The following is a 12,410-nucleotide window of genomic DNA, read 5'->3' on the forward strand; positions in this document are numbered from 1 at the left end:
ATTGGCTACAAATGATGGCACCTCAAACTTCCACCTTTTCGTCCTCCAGGAACAATTGGAGCTGGTGGGGAGGAAGACAGGAGATGGAGTCAGAGATGACGTAGGTGTAAGGTGAGTGCCAGCTGCAAGTTCATTATGATATTCTTCCTCTTCTCCTTCTCCCATAAGCTGTCAAAAAACTACATTATGAAACCCTCATGTTATGCCTACTGGAAGGCACACATGAACCCGGTTTCTTAACTACCCATTCCTACCTCTCTAAATTCTCCTCCTCCTTGGGATGTCACACAACAAAAGAAATGGAGGTAGTAGATCTGCCAATATAGCATCACACGTGGCTTCACTCATCCTTTACCTGCCAGGCACCAGAAGGCCATGAAAGAGAAAGGTGAGGAGTACACAGGATGATGTACATGAGGTGCTGAGGATGGAAGCTAAGAAGGTCAAGAAGGTAGATATTCTTGGCTGGAGGGTCAGGTAATATAGACACTTGGCAAAAGAGCCTGAGGCTCACATTTCACAGGTTATGCTTGTCAAATAAATGTTTGCAGATCATCAAATGCAGGCAAATAGATGGTGTAACAAACGGCAGCTCAGTCGGAGGACTCCACTACCTGTGGCTATAGCAGTGAAGTTCAGCTGGAACTTTACAGCAGCTCAAAGCTCAGGCTAAAATACATCTCACACTCACTGCCTTCCTGATCCCTTTATGACTGTGAACAGAAGAAGTTGAAACACAGGGATATAGACATAAGTAGTCATGCTTTTGAAAACAAAACCTGCAAGGCAGTCAGGCCCAGTAAAGGTGGTGGGGAGGTTATTGGGCAGGAGAGATTTTCTGATGTGAGGAAACATAGCATATTCATTATTTTGTATTATAACTGAATTCAATCTTAAATATTCGATATGTTCACTTGCTGTGAAACAAAGCAGATTAATGACTCATATTTGACATTGCCTTACAAAATGTTTGGGCTGAATTTTCATTTGTGGGTCCCAATCCCACCTTCGGGAGGAAATGTGGGTTGGGAACCCACACGTGTTATAATGGGATCCAGAGGGCAATTTTTGAGGAGGTGGCCAATTAAGTGGTTGCAGATGCCCTCTGAAGTGATTTTCAAAATTTTGAAATGTAAAAAAAAATGCCACACCTGCCAGGCCATCATGGTGGAAGAGCAACCCCTCTACTGGATGGCCGGTGGCCGCAGTCATAGCCTAATGACTATGGCGAGTGCGGGTAGGTGTTTCCAAGGTGGATGAAGTGCTGGCCCCCCGTTCCTGCCCACTCACCCCACCCAACGCCCAGTCTGCCACAGGGAGGCTGCCTCCATCCTTTGGCCATGTATCAGCCTCACTGGGCTGGGTTGGGGGGGTGGCACACGCTGACTGGAAAATTCTAGTCAATGTGTGGAGATTGGCCTCAATAAGCCTTTTAATTGTCCCAATAGGCAACTCGCTGCTTACATGCAGGTAGCTGTCACCCACCCTGATTTTCCCTGATCGAAAATAGCCCGGAGGTGGGATCATAGCGGGAGACCGGTACGCCAACCGGCGACAGGGAATTGCAGGCCCTTCCACCTCCAATCCTGCCTCTGTGGCCGTTTAAAATTTGGTCCTTTGTTTCAGTCCACCTTTAGTGAGATTAAAGAAGCTCATGTACAAAAAAGCTTTGCTATTTCAGTTCAGTTATACCCCTGGGTTATGCAATTGTACTGTTAGGTATTTGGCAGTATGGGCATACCCTAAAACATAAGATGCTCAGACTGCTTATGGGAATGATCAGCACTGCCATACCTGAGAAAATATCTAAGGCAAGACTCGAAACATCTAACAGAAAAGTATTCTTGATGGATAACTCTGTGACTTTTTTTAGAAAGTGAAAGGAGGCTCAAAAGAGAGATGTATAGTAGAAGGCATAAATGTAGAAGATGTCAGCAGCAAACAAAAAACTAAAATAGTTCAGGAATAAGGATAAAGACCTGCTATGGCCCTTTAAATTCACTTCTGCCTTTGGCTTGGTGATTAACAATGCTGGACATCCATCTAGCATAATAGAGAGTCAACAATAAGTAAATGCAATATATCAGTTCACCATGTTATTGCCACCTCATTGTCTGCCCATATTTAGGAAATTGGTTCTGGCAGCTGATGGAAGAGATACCGGAAAGTCAGGACGATGCAAAAGTGCATGTGGATCAATTGTAATGGTCCCTGCACCCCTCATTTTCCAATGCTGCCTACCACAATATCAGCTTTTCAGAAGAAAATCTACCCCAAGTTGCTCATTTTTATTACAGTCCAAGAGAGATCTCCTTCCTAGCCTCTCAAATTCCTTCATTTCGAAGTGCCCTTATTGAAAATCAGGCCATCTCGACTTCAGATGTCTGAAGTTCAAAAATGATTTATATTCTTAATCTTAACAGCTGTTGCTTATGATAAGTGATGCACAGAATTTACAAAGAAGAACTAATGTTCTGATTTCTGAGGTCTAAGGACCAGCCTCAACTCTCAACAGTTGAGACGATCTAAACTTGCCCCAAAGAAAATGCTATCTAACTTGACAGAACGTCGACAGAATTCCTCAAGCAGAAGGACCTTGAAAGACATTAAGTAAAGGCAGGATGAAGTGGCCTACGAATGAAACAATGGCAACTCCAGCCAATTCAATGAGGGCTATTGAAAGAAAATCACCTGCCAAGGAAAAGATTGTTCAAAGGGAGCAAATGGTTTGTGCACTATTACGGGGCGTCGGAAATAATTTCAAATTTGTTAGCACAAACAGTCTGAATATTCATCACATGTAGTCTAGTTCAACAAAATGCCCATTGTTGCAGAGGTGGACTGAAAGGTACATGCATGTAACCAATCTTCTCTGGGGCATTCCTGAAGCCAGCTCCCTCAGTTCATCAGGCAATAGTTAGCCTCCTGTTGCTGCGAGGCTGCCTGTGGGAACCGCATTTCAATCTTTACTCCCGACAAGAGCAGCAGTCATTTGAGACTTTCCAAGCAACAGAATGCCAAGCTGGTGACAGCTTTAACCCCTGCAGGCATCTAAAATGAGGAAGAAGCAAAATGCTAATGTCACTGTAATATTTAAAGGATGAGATAGAGCATAATATATTCCACGAGTTGCATTGTCTATGTTCTAAGATAACACTCATGAAATGCAATTTTACCTGGATTATGTTCACTCTATATAATGCCATTTAAGAGTGTGATGCAAATTCAAATTGTAACTACTCTTTCTGACACGCCTTGAGATGCAGAGAATTGCCACTCCAAATGTTCCTGTGATTTCAAAGCCAACAATGTCCTCCATAACACAGGGAGGTTGATTTTGAGTGTTCCCGCCTGGTGTCACCAGGCAGCAATGGCCTCAGAAACAACCTGTTCCATTAACAACAGCGATGCATCTGGTTCCAGTTTGAAAGGGGCTATCACTGGGTGTCCAAAGCACTCACCTATTTCACCAGATGGACCCCATATTAATACCATTTCAATTAGGAACTGGTTGGAGTCTGCACAGTGCATGTTCGATGTGGAAGAGAGGAGACCTTCTAAAGTTAAGTATTCAACTATTTTTGAAGCACTGGGCCCTGCAGAAACATATGGGCTGCTGCTACCCTGGGACTACCAGCCTATGTGATCATGACTCCCTCCCACGTCCCACACCTCCATACTTTATCTTGCTGTTGGCAGCTCCAAACCAAAGGTTACACATTGAGGGAAGTATAAATGGTTCAGGAAAAGGTTAATTAGAACCCAATAATTGTTAGCAAATAGGATGCATTTAAGGAAGTATTGATATAGCTTCAATTGAAATTCATTCTGGTTGAATAAATACAGATTAATTAGCAACAGAGACCAGTGTGATTAAGTAGAAGTGTAAAGTGATAACTGTATATGGCGCAGGTCTGGCGCAGGTCTGCTCCTACACTGTGGCGATCACCTGAGTCATCTTCCACGTTATCTGGAGATTGAGAATGGACTGTTTCCACAGGGACATGATGTTCAAATGTCTAGATAAAAGGGGGACAAAATGTACTCAGCATCGCCCTCATCCTGATGGCCACATTTGTGTGCAGCTGCATCAAGCTGTGTGTAGATCTCCGGTATGCAAACACCAATTGTTATTACCTGCTGAGGGTCTATCTGTCCCTGGTGCTACAAAGGATGGGTCTGGCCACGTTGCCGTGGACTGCTCCCTTTAGTTGGACCGTGCCGTACCACCTGGCCCTTGTAGAAAAGTTTGCAAGAAAAACACCTTTAACCATAAGTCCATCAGGCAGTGGTCCATACGTAATGTCCTCGAGGCCCTGTGGGAAAAGGAGATGGTGGATCCTTTCGGATGGCTTCCCAAGCAGACTGTAAAACTCATTTGGCAGATAGACTCATCATCAGCACTTTCAAACAAGCACCAAGACGTAACTTAGCTGGTGGTGAGAAGGGCCCTCCCCATCAGATCCTTGCTGCACACCTGGAGTCTGACTGCTGCTGCACACTGCCCTCGAGGCAGCTGCGGTGGGGAAGAGACAGTCACCCACCTCCTTCTGGAATGTGCCTTTGCAAAGCAAATCTGGAAAGAGATGCAGTGGGTTATTTTTCCAGGTTCATCCTGATCAGCTCTGTAATGCAGGACTCAGTGCCCAGCGGACTGTTCTCAGGTATGCACACAGAAATAAACATTAAGTGCTGCTGGAGGACCATCAGCTCAGTGAAAGATGCACTTTGGCCTGCCTGAAACCTGCTGGTCACCCAGTACAAAGAGTTGTCGTCAACCAAGTGTTGCAGACTGGCACATTCCAAGGTCCAGTTCTGTATACTGAGGGGAGCACTAAAGCTTGGGGCAGCCGCTGCAAAGGCTCAATGTGGGAAGGTCACTGTGTAAGGCCCTCCCTCCATAGTATACCAAGGGGTTGGAACCTGTGTAAGGCCACTCGGGCTGTGTGCACCAGAGAATGTTTGATGTGTAATGTAAATATAACCTATAATGTTAAGTGTAGTGAGGCAGCTCATGTACTGTATTGAAAGAAATTGATCTGTATTGCACTTTACATAAAATCAAATCTAAGGCTTTTATAGTGTTCATATTAGAAACAAAAAACAGGAAAGGATTAGGACTTGGCCATTCAGTTCCTTGAGTCTTTTCTACTATTTAATTAGATCATGGCTGATCTGTATCTCAACTCCATTTACCCACCTTGGCCCCATAGCTTTCAATACCCTGACCAAACAACAATCTATCTCACTTATTTAAATTTTAATTGGCCCAGCATTCACAGACTTTTGGGGTAACAAAGTTCAAATTTTCACTACTCTGTGTGAAAACTTCTTGATATTACTCCTAAATGGCCTATCTCTAATTTTGAGATTGCATCCTCTTTTTCTGGATTCCTCCATGAGAGGAAATAGTTTCTCTGTATTTATCCTATCAATTCCTTTTATCACTAAAAAGACCTTAAGTAGATCACTCCTTAGCCTTCGAAAGGAATACAAGGCAAGTTTATACAATCTGTCATCAGAAGTTAACCATCTAAGCCCTGGTATCATTCTGATGATTCTGTGCTGTATCCACTCTAAGGCCAACATATCCTTCCTGAAGTTCAGTGCTCAAAACTGAACACAGTACTCCAGATGGGGTCTGACCAAGACTAAACAACTGAAACATCACATCCTCACTTTTGAATTCCAATACAGTTGAGGTAATAGACAACATTGAATTTGCCTTTTTGATTACTTTTTGTGCTGTGCACTAGCTTTCATTGATTTGTGTGCATGGACAACTAAATCCCCTTTCTCCTTCACAGCTCCTAATTTCTCATCATTAAGAAACTATTTGATTTGTCTTTCTGAGGTCTCAAGCAGAAGACTTCACAATTGCTCACATTGAACTCTGTCTGCTATAGTTTTGCTCACTGACTGGGGGTGGTTTTGACTTCGAGTGATAACGTAAAATAGACAATATTGAATCAGCCATCCATTCGTCATCTCTCCCAATTTTAATTTCCATTGACTATGTTCTTTTGCAACTTTCTGCTCCCATCCACATAACTTACTGTGCCATCATCTACAAACTTGGATATAAAACTCTCTATTCCTTTACCAAAGTCATTGATATATATGGTGAAAAGCTCCAATTTAACTTGGCCTAATGATTTACGATCCCATTTCCTCTCTCTACTCCCTGTTCAACAATCAGAAAAGGAATCTTGAGATGCTGCAAGTTCAAAGAGCACATGTCCATCATGCAGCACCAAGCAACTGGGCTACGTTGGAAGGATTTACTCTGTGAATTTGCTTAAAATATTTCAGTATGAATATAATTTTAGTTGTTAGTTCCAGCTTATATTTTTGCCATGTTGCAGTATTGCATTGACGATGATCATTCAAAAAAACTGTAAATTTTGATGAATGTTTTGGATCGGGCAACAATAAGAACCTGAGGCTTTCCATGTAACCTCAGTGAAAGTGCCACAGAAACCCCAGAAAAGTGTCTTGTTGTACCATCCAAGGAGGAATGCTGTCTATTCCCTGTTCTTTCAGCATCAATTCCAATGCCAAATGAGTGAATCTGATGATGTGTGGGTGAGAAGCCACCACTATGCAGAAATTTTTAGCTGAAACCTCCTTCTCGTGTATTGTAGGCAAGGCAATGCTTCTGGAGATATGGTCAGCTATGACTGTTATAAATGCTCTCTCAGACAGCCCACTCTGCAGACATTTGCTTTGTGTCACAGTAAGTGAACATACAAAGCAACAATTACTTAGTTCAATCGGTGTTTTTTTTTATTCGTTCACAGAATGTGGGCATCACTAGCAAGGCCAGCGTTTATTGTCTATCCCTAATTGCCCTCGAGAAGGTGGTGGTGAGCTGCCTTCTTGAACCACTGCAGTCCATGTGGTGTAGGTACACCTACAGTGCTGTTAAGAAGGAAGTTCCAGGATTTTGATGCAGCGACAGTGAAGTAACTTGTCTATATGTAATTATGCAAAATAAAAAATGTGCTATATTTCTCTGCATTAATAGGTTATCTTGCTTGACTAACAAAAACTACAAACTAACTTCCTGCATTCTCTTTCCGATCCTGATGAAAGCTTTCCCTTGTAGCTTTCTGTTTAAGACCTGACGGACTTTGTAGCTTTTGTTAGACCTCTCCGTCAAAGTTTTGAACTGTCTTTGTGTCTCCCTGTGTTCACAATCCAAAATGTGGGCCCATGCTAGATAGTTCACGCTGAGTGCCCAAGACCAGGCACCTCCCAACACAATGGCTATAAGACGCGTATGTTGATTGCTGACAATAGTTATAAGCTGCTTATTGTTTTCAATTTTTGAGAAAAATTAGCACTTTAGCCACCTTTCATTCCTGTGCCTTCCTTTTTGCTTCTGTGAATATAGTTTGATTTAAAACATAACCCTTCAATATAATTCTTTACTGTTCTGGGGAGGATATAAAAGTTATTTAGATTAGATTAGATTAGAGATACAGCACTGAAACAGGCCCTTCAGCCCACCGAGTCTGTGCCGAACATCAACCACCCATTTATACTAATCCTACACTAATCCCATATTCCTACCAAACATCCCCACCTGTCCCTATATTTCCCTACCACCTACCTATACTAGTGACAATTTATAATGGCCAATTTACCTATCAACCTGCAAGTCTTTTGACTTGTGGGAGGAAACCGGAGCACCCGGAGAAAACCCACGCAGACACAGGGAGAACTTGCAAACTCCACACAGACAGTACCCGGAATCGAACCCGGGTCCCTGGAGCTGTGAGGCTGCGGTGCTAACCACTGCGCCACTGTGCCGTTACTAGGATGATACCTGAGATAAAAGGATTGTAAGGAGACTAGAGAAACTGTGGCTCTTTTCACCCAAACAGAGAAAATATTTAAACAAGTGTTCAAAATCATGAGATGTTTTGGTAAGGTAAACACAGAAAATATATTTCCACTGGTCCTAGAGCAGGTAACGAGAGGGCAATAATTTAAGATCATAAATAACAGAATGAAGGAAGAGGTTAAGAGTTTTTTTTTGCTCAGAGGGTGATTAAGACATTGAAATAATTATAGCTTTATAAAGTGGAATGGAGAAATATTTTAAGAAATAAAATTGTAAAATGTTTTCGTCAACGGGCAGGGAAATGGAATTAAGTGGTTATTCCTTTCAAAGAGTTGGCACAGACATTGTGCACTGAATGACCTCCTTCTTTGTTGTAAAATTCTGTGGTAAAGATTTTTACTGGCTCCACCAGACAATACCCTAAAGATCATGGAGATTAACTTACCACCTCATTCCAGCTCCCACTCTTGCTCCAAGTACAGCCAGTGCTACCTTGAAAAGAGCCTATTATTCATCTGCCTGAGCACCTATCTGTTTTAACTGGTAAAGATCATATTCCTTCATATAGCATGTGTATGGACCCGATTTTAGGAGACAACTGGGTGGAGAATGCAGCATGCTTGCTCTACCCAGTTTTACCTAGCAGTACAGCAATAGAGGACCAAAACAGTATGTTTACTATTATTTTTGTGGTGCCAGGATGAGCTAAAGTGATCTCTTCCTCAATCCCCAACCTCCAAACTGACTTACCCATTATTGTGCTGGCCCGAACCCGGAAAGCTGCTGCAAGGTGTCCATTTGGCATCACAGGCTCACATTGCGACCAGACCAGGCTCTCAGAATGGACCAGGCCTCTGACCCGCACCATCAAGCAGCCGGCCAGTGCGCTCCTCCTGTTGGCCACTCGATAGTTAAATTCGACCATGATGATTTTGTACAACTGAATGAAACAAGCAGAGTAGCAGATCGAAAATAAGAAGTTTGAGGTGCCATCTAACTAGGAAATTAACAGAAGATTCAACATTTAGACTGGCATAGTGAATGTGTTACAAGTTTTTAACAAGAGGATTTGAATGAGCCTGAAGATGACCATTAAAATATGAGCTTATTTTATTTGGGTATGAAATTCCTTTGAGCTTTGTTTGGTCTTGAACCCATCTCTTTGGAGAATATAATTGCAGCAGGTTCAATCCTCTCAAAGTCCCACCTGATGTTTCCATTCATTATCTGGACTTCTGCCATTTGGAGAATTTTTTTTAACTCGCTGTTCTTTGTAGAGTTGATCCCACAGCTCATGACTAAAATTAACAAACAGAAATCGCATGCTGCACTTGATGTGAGCACCACTCATCAGCAATACCTGATCAGGAACCATCCCTTTCATGTTTATAATGACCACATAAGAGGAAGATTGATTTTATTATGTGCTTTAAAATTACCAGGTGAACTTTTGTAAGAAGTTTAATTCCTTGCCTTCTATAGTTCCAGCATATTATATGTCTACAAGAATTATTATATTTTACAGGTAAATATGAAAGAAAGCAAACGTTGACCATCTACAGGGAAGTCCCTGTGTGTGTGTCTATAAGAGGGAGAAAGAAAAAGAGTTGTGTTTTAATGACTCACTGTTTGCATTGATTTTAAAAGTGAGACACTGCAGGGTACATAAATTATAAAAAGGTGACATAGCTGCATATGCCATGGGAATGGAAACCACCATCACAAAACTAGTCATCTCCAATAAAAATGGTCTATTGCAGAAAAGACATTTTTGGACTAATGAGGTTTGTCCTTTTCGACCAAGTGTAATATTGTAGTTCTTTACTATTAATCAATATATTCTAACCACTTTATGTCACTTTTTATTGTATTTTCAGCCTTGTGAATACATAGGAATGATAAAAAAAACAGGAACACCCCTCCCTCCAGAAAATACAAGGATATACATGGAAGGCTATAGGGATATCTTGATTCAAGTGCTTTCAGATTGTATTTTCTCTTGCAAAAAAAGTCAGTTACTTTGTTTCATTGACCGTGCTATTATATGGACAGATTCATGCTTTTTGACACAGGTATATAACCCAGTTATATGACTTGTTTGAGATTGCTCTGTGAGCCTTGACACTGATTAGGGAGATTCAAACCATGTTCGTCTGAAATTCTTTTATCACTATTTTAGCAGAGGCATTAGGTTGTTTTATGCAGTAAAAAATAAAAGAGGTCTGAACTATGATGGCAGTAATGTTCTCTGTTTCCTACTTATTTTCCTAACTATTATCCTTTAATATGGTTTAAGTTCTACTAAAGGTCTTCCATGTGGAATCTTGTCAAAAGCTTTTCCAAAAATGTAGAAACTATGGCCAGAAATTCTCTTAGAGCTGTTCCCACTCTGATACCTTAACTTCACCAGAAGTGTGGCACTTCTGCTGCACGTCTGCTGAAGTTATAACTGCAGAGCAAGTGCAGATTTGAGGATATTCCCTGCCTACATTTTAGAGTGTTCACTTTATTTGTAATGTTGCTAAAGAAGACAAGGACATTTTAAAAGCACTATCCCTACCTAAATCCATGTTGGCTGTTTTTTAAGCCATTGTTACCAGAGTATGTCTTTCGCCTACACCTTAGCATGCCCAGATTTCATAGTCAGCAACAAAACGACAGCACTCACAGCTGACCTGGCAGAAAGCTACCCATAAAGCAAGCTTTGTGACATGGATTTCCCCTTTCCTGACATCAGTTTAAACCCGACGCCAAATGAAGGGGCATTCCAGGTGTCCAGCAACAGTGATATCATCAAGCATGGAAAGCAGCCAGTCACATTAAAGTATTCTCACAGACAGCAAACCAGAAAGTAAAATGTACTGATTATCATTCACTTTTAATTAGAATTTACCAAGAGTGAAATAAATAATTGGGACATACACATGGGATGAAGGTAGAAGCTAAAATATCATAAATAGCGGCCTACCAAATAAACAGCTGTAAAAAATGCATCATGGACCATGAAATCTCGGGTCCTCCCTGAAATCGGCCATTTTGTGAACTACACACATTTTACTGATTAACACAAGGCTTAACTTGCTGATTGGTAGATAAGGGAGGGCTTCCGGTGCAGTTTGAGAGTAACAGTCTCAAGTGTTAGCTGACAAGTGAGAGTGCCAGAATGAGCAAATCAAAAATGGCCACAACCATTGCTGCAGCACAATGAGTAAAAGAATTTGGAAGCCAAATTTTGCATGCTGATAGTGGTATTCTGTTTTGTACAAGCTGCAATGTTTTATTGGATCACACACGACAGGCAACAGTTCAGTGCCACTTAGCGTCTGAAAACCAGTGCAGCAGAAAGAGTATCCAACACTACACTGCTGGAAAATAAACACACAAGAAAACAAGCAACAATTTCATCTCTTTTTAAGTTGACAAAGCTCAGAAAATTGTTAGCTGGTTATAATGGAACTTGTGGATGCTTTTGCAAGCACCAACACCGTTGGAAAAACTTAAATCACCCAAAGCTGTGGGTATTCATGACACGTAATGTGCAAAATGGTGGTTGCTTGTCAAGTGTAAATAATCTATGACAGGACTTACCAAAAATTTTTGCAGCACATTGTGAGGAGATGAACTCTGGACTGCAGAATCCTCCACCTTGCAAGGCTAGCACGGCACTTTCTGGTAATTCACAGAATCACAGAATAATACAGTGCAGAAGAGGCCCTTCGGCCCAGAGTCTGCACCATTGCATTAAAGACACCTGACCTGTCTACCTAATCCCATTTGCCAGCACTTGGCACATAGCCTTGAATGTTATGACGTGCCAAGTGCTCATCCAGGTACTTTTTAAAGGATGTGAGGCAACCCGCCTCTACCACCCTCCCAGGCAGGGCATTCCAGACCGTCACCACCCTCTGGGTAAAAAAGTTCTTCCTCAAATCCCCCTTAAACCTCCCGCCCCTCACCTTAAACTTCTAACCCCTCGTAACTGACCCTTCAACTGAGGGGAACAGCTGCTCCCTATCCACTCTGTCCATGCCCCTCATAATCTTGTACACCTCGATCAGGTCACCCCTCAGTCTTCCCTGCTCCAGCGAAAACAACCCAAGCCTATCCAACCTCTCTTCATAGCTTAAATGTTCCATCCCAGCCCACATCCTGGTGAATCACCTCTGCACCCCCTCCAATGCTATCACATCCTTCCTATAATGTGGTGACCAGAATTGCACACAGTACTCCAGCTGTGGCCTTACCAAAGTTCTGTACAACTCCAACATGACCTCCCTGCTTTTGTAATCTATGCCTTGATTGATAATGGCAAGTGTCCCATATGCCTTTTTCACCACCCTATTAACCTGCCCTTCTGCCTTCAGAGATCTATGGACAAACACGCCAAGGTCCCTTTGTTCCTCGGAACTTCCCAGTGTCAGGCCATTCATTGAATACTTCCGTGTCACATTACTCCTTCCAAAGTGTATCACCTCACACTTTTCAGCGTTAAATTCCATCTGCCACTTTTCTGCCCATTTGACCATCCCGTCTATATCTTCCTGTAACCTAAGACACTCCA

This window comes from Heterodontus francisci, chromosome 4, assembly GCF_036365525.1.
Source record: "Heterodontus francisci isolate sHetFra1 chromosome 4, sHetFra1.hap1, whole genome shotgun sequence".
In the NCBI taxonomy this organism is placed as follows: domain Eukaryota; kingdom Metazoa; phylum Chordata; class Chondrichthyes; order Heterodontiformes; family Heterodontidae; genus Heterodontus; species Heterodontus francisci.